Source organism: Bombina bombina, chromosome 7 (assembly GCF_027579735.1).
Source record: "Bombina bombina isolate aBomBom1 chromosome 7, aBomBom1.pri, whole genome shotgun sequence".
NCBI classification, from domain to species: domain Eukaryota; kingdom Metazoa; phylum Chordata; class Amphibia; order Anura; family Bombinatoridae; genus Bombina; species Bombina bombina.
Window position 1 is genome coordinate 585,617,588 of NC_069505.1, and position 8,700 is coordinate 585,626,287.

At 40.1% G+C, this 8,700-nt stretch overlaps 1 long non-coding RNA gene across 1 annotated transcript in view; it reads left to right on the top strand.

Moving 5' to 3' along the window:
• The first annotated feature begins 61 nt into the window (after positions 1–61).
• LOC128636119 (uncharacterized) overlaps positions 62–8,700 on the top strand; it is a 19,523-nt gene continuing 10,884 nt past the window's right edge. The window contains exon 1 of the long non-coding RNA XR_008398664.1: positions 62–104. This is a non-coding gene — a long non-coding RNA (uncharacterized LOC128636119). The remainder of the gene's footprint in view (positions 105–8,700) is intronic.

Below are 8,700 nucleotides of genomic sequence, written 5' to 3' on the forward strand. Positions count from 1 at the left end.
ACGTAGACGTAAGTATAGAGGAGGGCACGAGCGAGGCAAGCGCGCGCTCTTTCATAATTCGCATCTCTGCTACAGAACTACAATTCCCAGAATGTCTTGCTGAGGTTAGTGCTTGTAAATAGTTTGGCACATGGTCTTAAAGTTAAAGGGTTAGCGTTATCTGCATAGGTTTGGACACATAAAAAGGTCGGTGTCTCGTCATGGGGAAGGGATACGGTTACCGAAGAGATATAGAGAAAGGGGAGGTGATTGGGATCTATTAGTAAGGGAACAATACATGAGGGATAGACTACGATAGAGAGGTGAAGGGGTAGATAAAGGGTTTAACAAGTTACCATTGCTATGATTGACAGGTGTGTCTGTCTATTTTATGAATGGGAACTGATCCCATGCTAATAATAGATCTGGTGCCCCTAGTGGTCAGGGACTGTAACTAAACTTATACTGTGACTACTGGGGGTGACACTACTGGGTGTTTAGCAGTAAGAGAACTAGTTGCAACGGGGGGGGGGGGGGGGGCATGTGGTATTAAGTGGGGAGCAGGGGATAGATAGGAGGTGACTGAGGAATAGGGAAGTAAAATTAGTGCAAGGGGAGGAAAAGGAGACTAGGAGTAGACTGTATGTGGGTGTGTGCCTTGGTCTCTCACCTCTCTGTGTGTTGTGTGATCATTTATGTGTTTTACTAACTGTAAGCAGTCTTCAGACATATCTGCACCTAGAGATGCCAGGGGATCATGTCATTGTAAATAGGGTTATCAGCTGTCCTCCAATCTGTCTGTGACTGGGCACAATAATATTAGGGTAACACAATGCCCCCCCCCCCCCCCCCCAAAAAAAAAATCTCTTCCTTAGCCCCTGCTCTTGATCTCACCATGCATGTTTTTTGTTTTTTTTTTACAACTGAGCAGTCATTTTACCCTTTGGCTGCCAGTAAGATATACATAAAGATAGCAACAAACGTAAATAGAAGTGATTTGACCCCCCCACTTCTTTCTGCTTCATATTTGTAATGCATTGAGATGTAGGAGGCTTTTAACATTTGTATAACACACAGGGAAGTTAAAAACAACTGGACATTTAAATGTAAAGTTTATTTTGTGAAGCTTTTACCGACAGTCTGCTAAAATACTGGACACCTGGCAACCCTAATGTAAATAACTTTCCAATTTTCTTCTATTATGAAAATGTCTTTCTTCCCTTTGGTATCCTTTGTTGAGGAGAAAATCTAGATAGGCTTGTAACGGCTCAGGAGTGTGCACATTTCTTTATATACTTTTATCTTTTTCTCCCCTTTAATCTCTTCTTGTCGTTAAGATGTTCCAGCTGTCCTAAAGGGCTTTAGTGCTGGGCTTTAGTGCTGGGCTTTAGTGCCATTTGTGACGGTATGGAACATTTTAGCTGCTCAGCTGTCCTGAAGCCATAGAGGCTTGGTAAATGGAAAGGGTTAAATTGTGTCACCTGATTCCTTTACCTGCTAAAATATATTAAATTGTTTACAAATGGCTAATTTTACTTTATTTTGGCATTTGAAATAGTTGATTTTGCATGAGGTATATTGTACCTTTACTGAAAGTATAGGCTATAGAAAAGCTATGTAAACCTAGGCAGAATATTAAATTATTCTCCCAGTAGCAGGTAGAAAATATAAAGCATCAAAATGTTAATTTTCAATTGGACTTTGGTATACAGACACATATAATATAAAGAAGCATGTGTGTGTACAGCAAGTGATAAAATGAGGTTATTTCCCTGCAAGCTCAACGCATTTTAATGGATTGTTTTTTTTTCAAATAACAAAAACAGCTATTTCAAATACAAAATAAATCAGAAGGAGACATTTCTCATATATTTTATACTCTGCAGCTTGCTCTATACCATAAATACAAAAGGCTAAATCTATACTTTAGTTTCCTATTAAGGATTTCGCAATTCGGCATGATGTATAGATAATTCTATTTTAGTAGTGGTATTAGGGCATGACATAATAGTTCATTTAAGCTTTGCTAAGTTTCTATAGGTTACATGGTTGGCATGGGCATCTGTTCTGTGTGTATATATGTATGTATGTGTGTGTGTATATGTGTGTGTGTATATATATATATATATATATATATATATATATATATATATATATATATATACCGTCCAAATAACTGTGTTACCCTCCTATGGATATCCGCCTGGGTGCAATACATGCAATGTATAATTTTATTATATGTACAGGCAGTCCTCGGGTTACAGACATCCGACTTAAGTACAACTCGTACTTACATACAGAGAAAATAGAGCTTTATCGACAATCCTTCTTTCCAGGATAATCCAAAATACTGAAAATCCAATTGTCACAAGGACAGAAAGTGATGTGAAATTTTCTGAACAGGGGCTCAGATAGCAAAACAAACTTTATCCTATGCTATCCAAAACAAACAAAAAAAATGTTTGGCTAGAGTTTCACCTAAAAAAGTGCCTGTTCCAACTTACATACAAATTCAACTTAAGAACAAACCTAAAGTCCCTATCTTGTACGTAACCCGGGGACTTCCTGTATATGAATGTGCTTGCAATAGATTTAAAGGGACAGGTAAAGTCAAACTTAAGTTTTTATGCTTGTGTTAGCATTGAATGCTCTATCTAATTCTCCAATTTACTTTTTTTATGACATTTGTTTTGTTCCTTTTGTATTCTTTGTTAAAGCGTAAAGGGTTAGTGTACTGTAAAATAGTCTTTTACCTTAAAAGGGACTTAAAACAAAACAAGTTGGGATAGAAACAAAATATAATAATATGTACTTTAATTACTTAACCTGCAAATTTATACTGCAGTGCCTCACTATTAACCCTTTCTTTTTAGTTTCTGAATTTTACAGCTCTAACTCCCCCCACACATTTCCTTTTATGGCTATAGCTATTGTTGCATTGGTAGAATGCAGAAATGCATAGGGATTATCTGCTGGAGCATGCCTAGAAGCTGTGAACTCAGATGAAATACAACACCTGTGTCTAAACACTGATAAGGGGGGTGAAGTTGGCTGCTCCAGGCAGCTTAGCTATGTAATTCATTTTGCTTATTTTTGAAAATTATTTTAAAATACTTGCCAGCAATTTTTAAACTTTTTTTTTTTTTTATGGAAACTATTTTTAATTAATTGGCCCTTTTAGGATATGCACATATCTCAACCTGTTTGTCCCTTTAAAAGGACATTAAACACTTTAAGATGGTAATATAATATGATACATATATATACAGTTGTGCTCATAAGTTTACATACCCTGGCAGAATTTATGATTTCTTGGCCATTTTTCAGAGAATACGAATAACACAAAAACTTTTCTTTCACTCATGGTTAGTGTTTGGCTGAAGCCATTTATTATCAATCAACTGTGTTTACTCTTTTTAAATCATAATGACAACAGAAACTTCCCAAATGACCCTGATCAAAAGTTTACATACCCCAGTTCTTAATACTGTGTATTGCTCCCTTTAACATCAATGACATCTTGAAGTATTTGTGGATGAGGCTCTTTATCTTCTCAGATGGTAAAGCTGCCCATTCTTCCTGGCAAAAAGCCTCCAGTTCCTGTAAATTCTTGGGCTGTCTTGCATTAACTACACGTTTGAGATCTCCCCAGAGTGGCTCAATGACATTGAGGTCAGGAGACTGAGATGGGCCACTCCAGAACCTTCACTTTATTCTGCTGTAGCCAATGACAGGTCGACTTGGCCTTGTGTTTAGGATCATTGTCATGTTGGAATGTCCAAGTACGTCCCATGCGCAGCTTCCGGGCTGATGAATGCAAATTTTCCTCCAGTATTTTTGATAACATACTGCATTCATCTTGCCATCAATTCTGACCAAATTTCCTGTGCCTTTGTAGCTCACACATCCCCCAAAACATCAGCGATCCACCTCAGTGTTTCACAGTAGGAATGGTGTACCTTTCATCATAGGCCTTGTTGACTCCTCTCCAAATGTAGCGTTTATGGTTGTGGCCAAAAAGCTAAATTTTGGTCTCATCACTCCAAATGACCTTGTGCCAGAAGGTTTGAGACTTGTCTCTGTGATGTTTGGCCTATTGTAAGTGGGATACTTTGACATTTGCGTAGTAATGGCTTTCTTCTGGCGACGCGATCATGCAGCCAATCTTTCTTCAAGTGCTTCCTTATTGTGCATCTTGAAACAGCCACACCACATGTTTTCAGAGAGTCCTGTATTTCACCTGAAGTTATTTGTGGGTTTTTCTTTGCATCCCAAACAATTTTCCTGGCAGTTGTGGCTGAAATTTCAACAGAACCCCTCATTTTCCACTTCTGGATTAGAGTTTGAACACTGCTGATTGGCATTTTTAATTCCTTGGATATCTTTTTATATCCCTTTCCTGTTTTATACAGTTCAACTACCCTTTCCCGCAGATCCTTTGACAATTCTTTTGCTTTCCCCATGACCATGAATCCAGAAACGTCAGTGCAGCACTGGATGAAAGATGCAAGGGTCTGTCAGGAGTCTAGAAACTCATTGACCTTTTATACACACACACTAATTACAAGCAAACAGATCACAGGTGAGGATGGTTACCTTTAATAGCCATTCAAACCCCTTTGTGTCAACTTGTGTGCATGTTATCAGGCCAAAATCACCAGGGTATGTAAACTTTTGATCAGGGTCATTTGGGTAGTTTCTGTTGTCATTATTATTTAAAAAGAGTAAACACAGTTGATTGATAATAAATGGCTTCAGCCAAACACTAACCATGAGTGAAAGAAAAGTTTTTGTGTTATTCATATTCTCTGAAAAATGGCCAAGAAATCATAAATTTTGCCAGGGAATGTAAACTTATGAGCACAACTGTATATAGTGGCATGGGATGTGTGCCTATTCCAGTTTCAGAGTGCACCCAGCCTCAGTGTTTTATATGTGTGTGTATGTATGTGTGTGTGTGTGTATGTGTGTGTGTATATATATATATATATATATATATATATATATATATATATATATATATATATATATATATATATATATATATATAATGTCAATGAAGGTCTGGTATAAGGTGTTTCAAAAATATAAATGCAAAGCCACCATAAGGATATCTATTCCACTCAAACCCCTGAAATGGCAAATAACAATGATCTGTTTAATCCTGTTGACAAAACACATAGAGTAAAGATGCAGTCCTTTAAAGTGCAAAACCCCTCAAGCAGCCGTCACAGAAATCTCATATCTATAAAAACGTTCCATCGCATTTGTACTTCTACTATCTCAGAGCTACACCAATCCCTACCACGTTATAGGGACAACCTAACTAAAGCTGAAAGACTTGCTATTAAGTCCCTGTCGACTGACAGTGATATAGTGATTAGGCCTGCGGACAAGGGAGGAGCCACAGTTATTTTGTATTACTCCCAATACAAAACTGAGGCTATGAGACAATTGCTTGATACTACTACTTACCGTAAACTACACACGAATCCCACCAGAACATACAAAAAAGAAATTGATGAATTTCTCAATTTGGCTTATCAGGCTAGTGTTATTGATGAGGATACACTAGGTTACCTTACTGTGGATTACCCTATATGTCCGATCCTGTACTTACTTCCTAAAATCCACAAGTCAGTGGATAACCCCCCGGGCAGACCCATTGTGTCGGCAAGGGGGTCACTTTTACAACAGTTGGCCGAGTTTGTAGACTTTTACTTGCAGTCTGTGGTCCAAAATACCCAAGCGCACCTCAAAGATTCATTTGAATTGATTAACTTGTTGAGAAATATTGAGGATATTAACCACACGTACATTTTGGTAACCATGGACGTGGTGCGTTTATATACAGTCATTCCCCATGCCCATGGGATAGCAATGATCAGACAAGCACTCATAAACAATACCCACTATGTGGGCCCCCCAATTGAGTTCTTACTACATCTGATAGAATTTTGTTTGAAAAAAACATTTTTCGTTTTGAAGAGTCTTACTATCTTCAAATCATGGGCACTGCGAAGGGGTCTAATATGGCCCCATCTTACGCCAACATTTGCATGGCTATGTACAAGCAACAATACATTCTTTCCAAACAATTGCCCCTTAAATTTTATCGTCGCTACATAGACAATGTGTTTTTGATTTGGAGTAGTACCCCTGACACTTTGGGTGAATGATCTCAATACACTCAACTCGACCATTCGGTTTAAAATGGAACAAAACACTGACTGTATACATTTCTTTGACTTAGAGATTTTTAAAGCTGGGACGGTGGGTGGGAGCACACTCCATACTACCCTATTCAAGAAAGATACCGATAGGAACTCCACACTCCATTACAGCAGTTTTCATCCTAAGTTTCAGAAAGATGGGGTGAGTTCCTCGCAGCTCCTGTGGGTGGTCCGCAATAACACAGATGACACACGCAAAGTATCACAGCTTGAAGAGATGTCCCAAAGATTTCTCAAACGGGGGTATCCGCTGTCTCTGATTGAACGACAACGTCAGAAAGCTAACTAATGGACACAGGATGCAGTGATTTCTAGGAAGACTACTTCTGAGACCCATGAGCGGTTGAATTTTCTCACCACCTATACACCTGGGTCTGAATTGATGAGTACTACCATCAAGAAAAATTGGCTGATGTTGTCCAAAGATTCCAGTCTACCTTTTCCAGATGCTCCTACACCACGGATGGTGTATATGAGGGCTAGCAATCTACGAGATTTGCTAGTACTAAACGATCCAGTGCATTGTTATGCAAGACAAGGTTGGCTACCCAAGGGTAAGCCGGGATTTTACAGATGTGGCAACTGTGTGACGTGCAATAGCCTCATCATTGGGAATTCGTTCCAACACCCGCACACCAATAAGCGGTTTAGGATTAATCACAGGCTAACATGTACGTCTGACTTTGTCATTTACGCCATTATCTGTCCGTGCTCCATGTATTATATTGGAAAGACGGTGACATCCTTCAGAGAAAGATTTGCTAATCTTAAGTCTGCTATACGGCAGGCTCTTGACAAAGGGCGTTCGGACCAGCCGGTAGCACATCATTTTTTTAATGCTGGACATCGGACATCCAATTTCATCACTTCGTACCATCCTGATTGATCATGTACCCTGCTATAACACGGGGGGTGACAGAGGACAGAGACTACTGCAACTGGAGGCTCTTTGGATATTCAACCTTGACACGGTTACCCCCCGTGGACTAAACGCGAACTTTAGCTGCTGCTATAAGACCAGATGAAAAATTTCATCTGGGTCTGTTTTTCATATGATGTATCTTTTTCTTGTTTCCCCCTTAACAATGTGGACCGTCTTGGTCCCTATGCATAGTTTTTACGTATTGATAATACTCACTATATACTTACATTGACTGGTTTGAGTTGCTGGGGCATGATCCTTTCTATGTGGGTTGTTCACCTTGATACCTCTGAGTATAGATGGTGCTTCCCACGCTCTTAGATTTGTATTAGTGTGCCTATAGAGCCCTTGTAATTATGTTCTCCTTATTACACTTTGTTAATTGTTTTGGGTGTTAATGTGCTATCATGTATGCTAGTTGATGCCCCTGTCAGTGTTTGCCACTTGTGGTACCACCCACTTTTCTCTTGTCTGCTTGCTTCACGTAGCTATGCGCTATGACTATTGGCTATTTGGTAAATGCATGACACGCTAGGGGTGGAGTCGGCCGACCCGTTTCTAGTTGATGCGTCTTGTCTCTGCAGCTGTTTGTGGTTGCTCGTTACATGTGGGTGTGTACCGCTCGGGCATCCTGATTGGCTGAGACTTAAGGGAGGTGGGTATTTAGAGGTGGAGGGTAGTAGTATGTGTTATGTCCGTCCTGGCTTATGTTTACCATTGACAAAAGCCCATGTGAGGGCTGAAATGTTTGGTTGTTTATACATTAAACGGATTACAAATTCCTGCTGTGCCTGCTGTGTGAAGTTTTTGCTGAATACGGAACCCATTCGTATATCTCTATATCTCTATCTATCTGTGACGTGCAGTGAGGTCAGAAGCTGGTGAGGCACTGGCAATGATACGCCCAAGAAACATACACACATGCATATTATTTTATATCTATATACACACATACATACATACATACATACATACATACATACATACATACATACATACATACACACTCTCTCTCTCTCTCTCTCTCTCTCTCTCTCTCTCTCTCTCTCTCTCTCTCTCTCTCTCTCTCTCTCTCTCTCTCTCTCTCTCTCTCTCTCTCTCTCTCTCGCACGCACACTCTCTCTCTCTCTTGCACGCACACTCTCTCTCTCTCTCTCTCTCTCTCTCTCTCTCTCGCACGCACACTCTCTCTCTCTCTCTCTCTCTCTCTCTCTCTCTCTCTCTCTCTCTCTCTCTCTCTCTCTCTCTCTCTCTCTCTCTCTCTCTCTCTCTCTCTCTCTCTCTCTCTCTCTCTCTCTCTCTCGCACGCACTCTCTCACTCTCTCTCTCTCTCTCTCTCTCTCTCTCTCTCTCTCTCTCTCTCTCTCGCACGCACACTCTCTCTCTCTCTCTCTCGCACGCACACTCTCTCTCTCTCTCTCTCTCTCTCTCGCACGCACACTCTCTCTCTCTCTCTCTCTCTCTCTCTCTCTCTCTCTCTCTCTCTCTCTCTCTCTCTCTCTCTCTCTCTCTCTCGCACGCACACTCTCTCTCTCTCTCTCTCTCTCTCTCTCTCTCTCTCTCTCT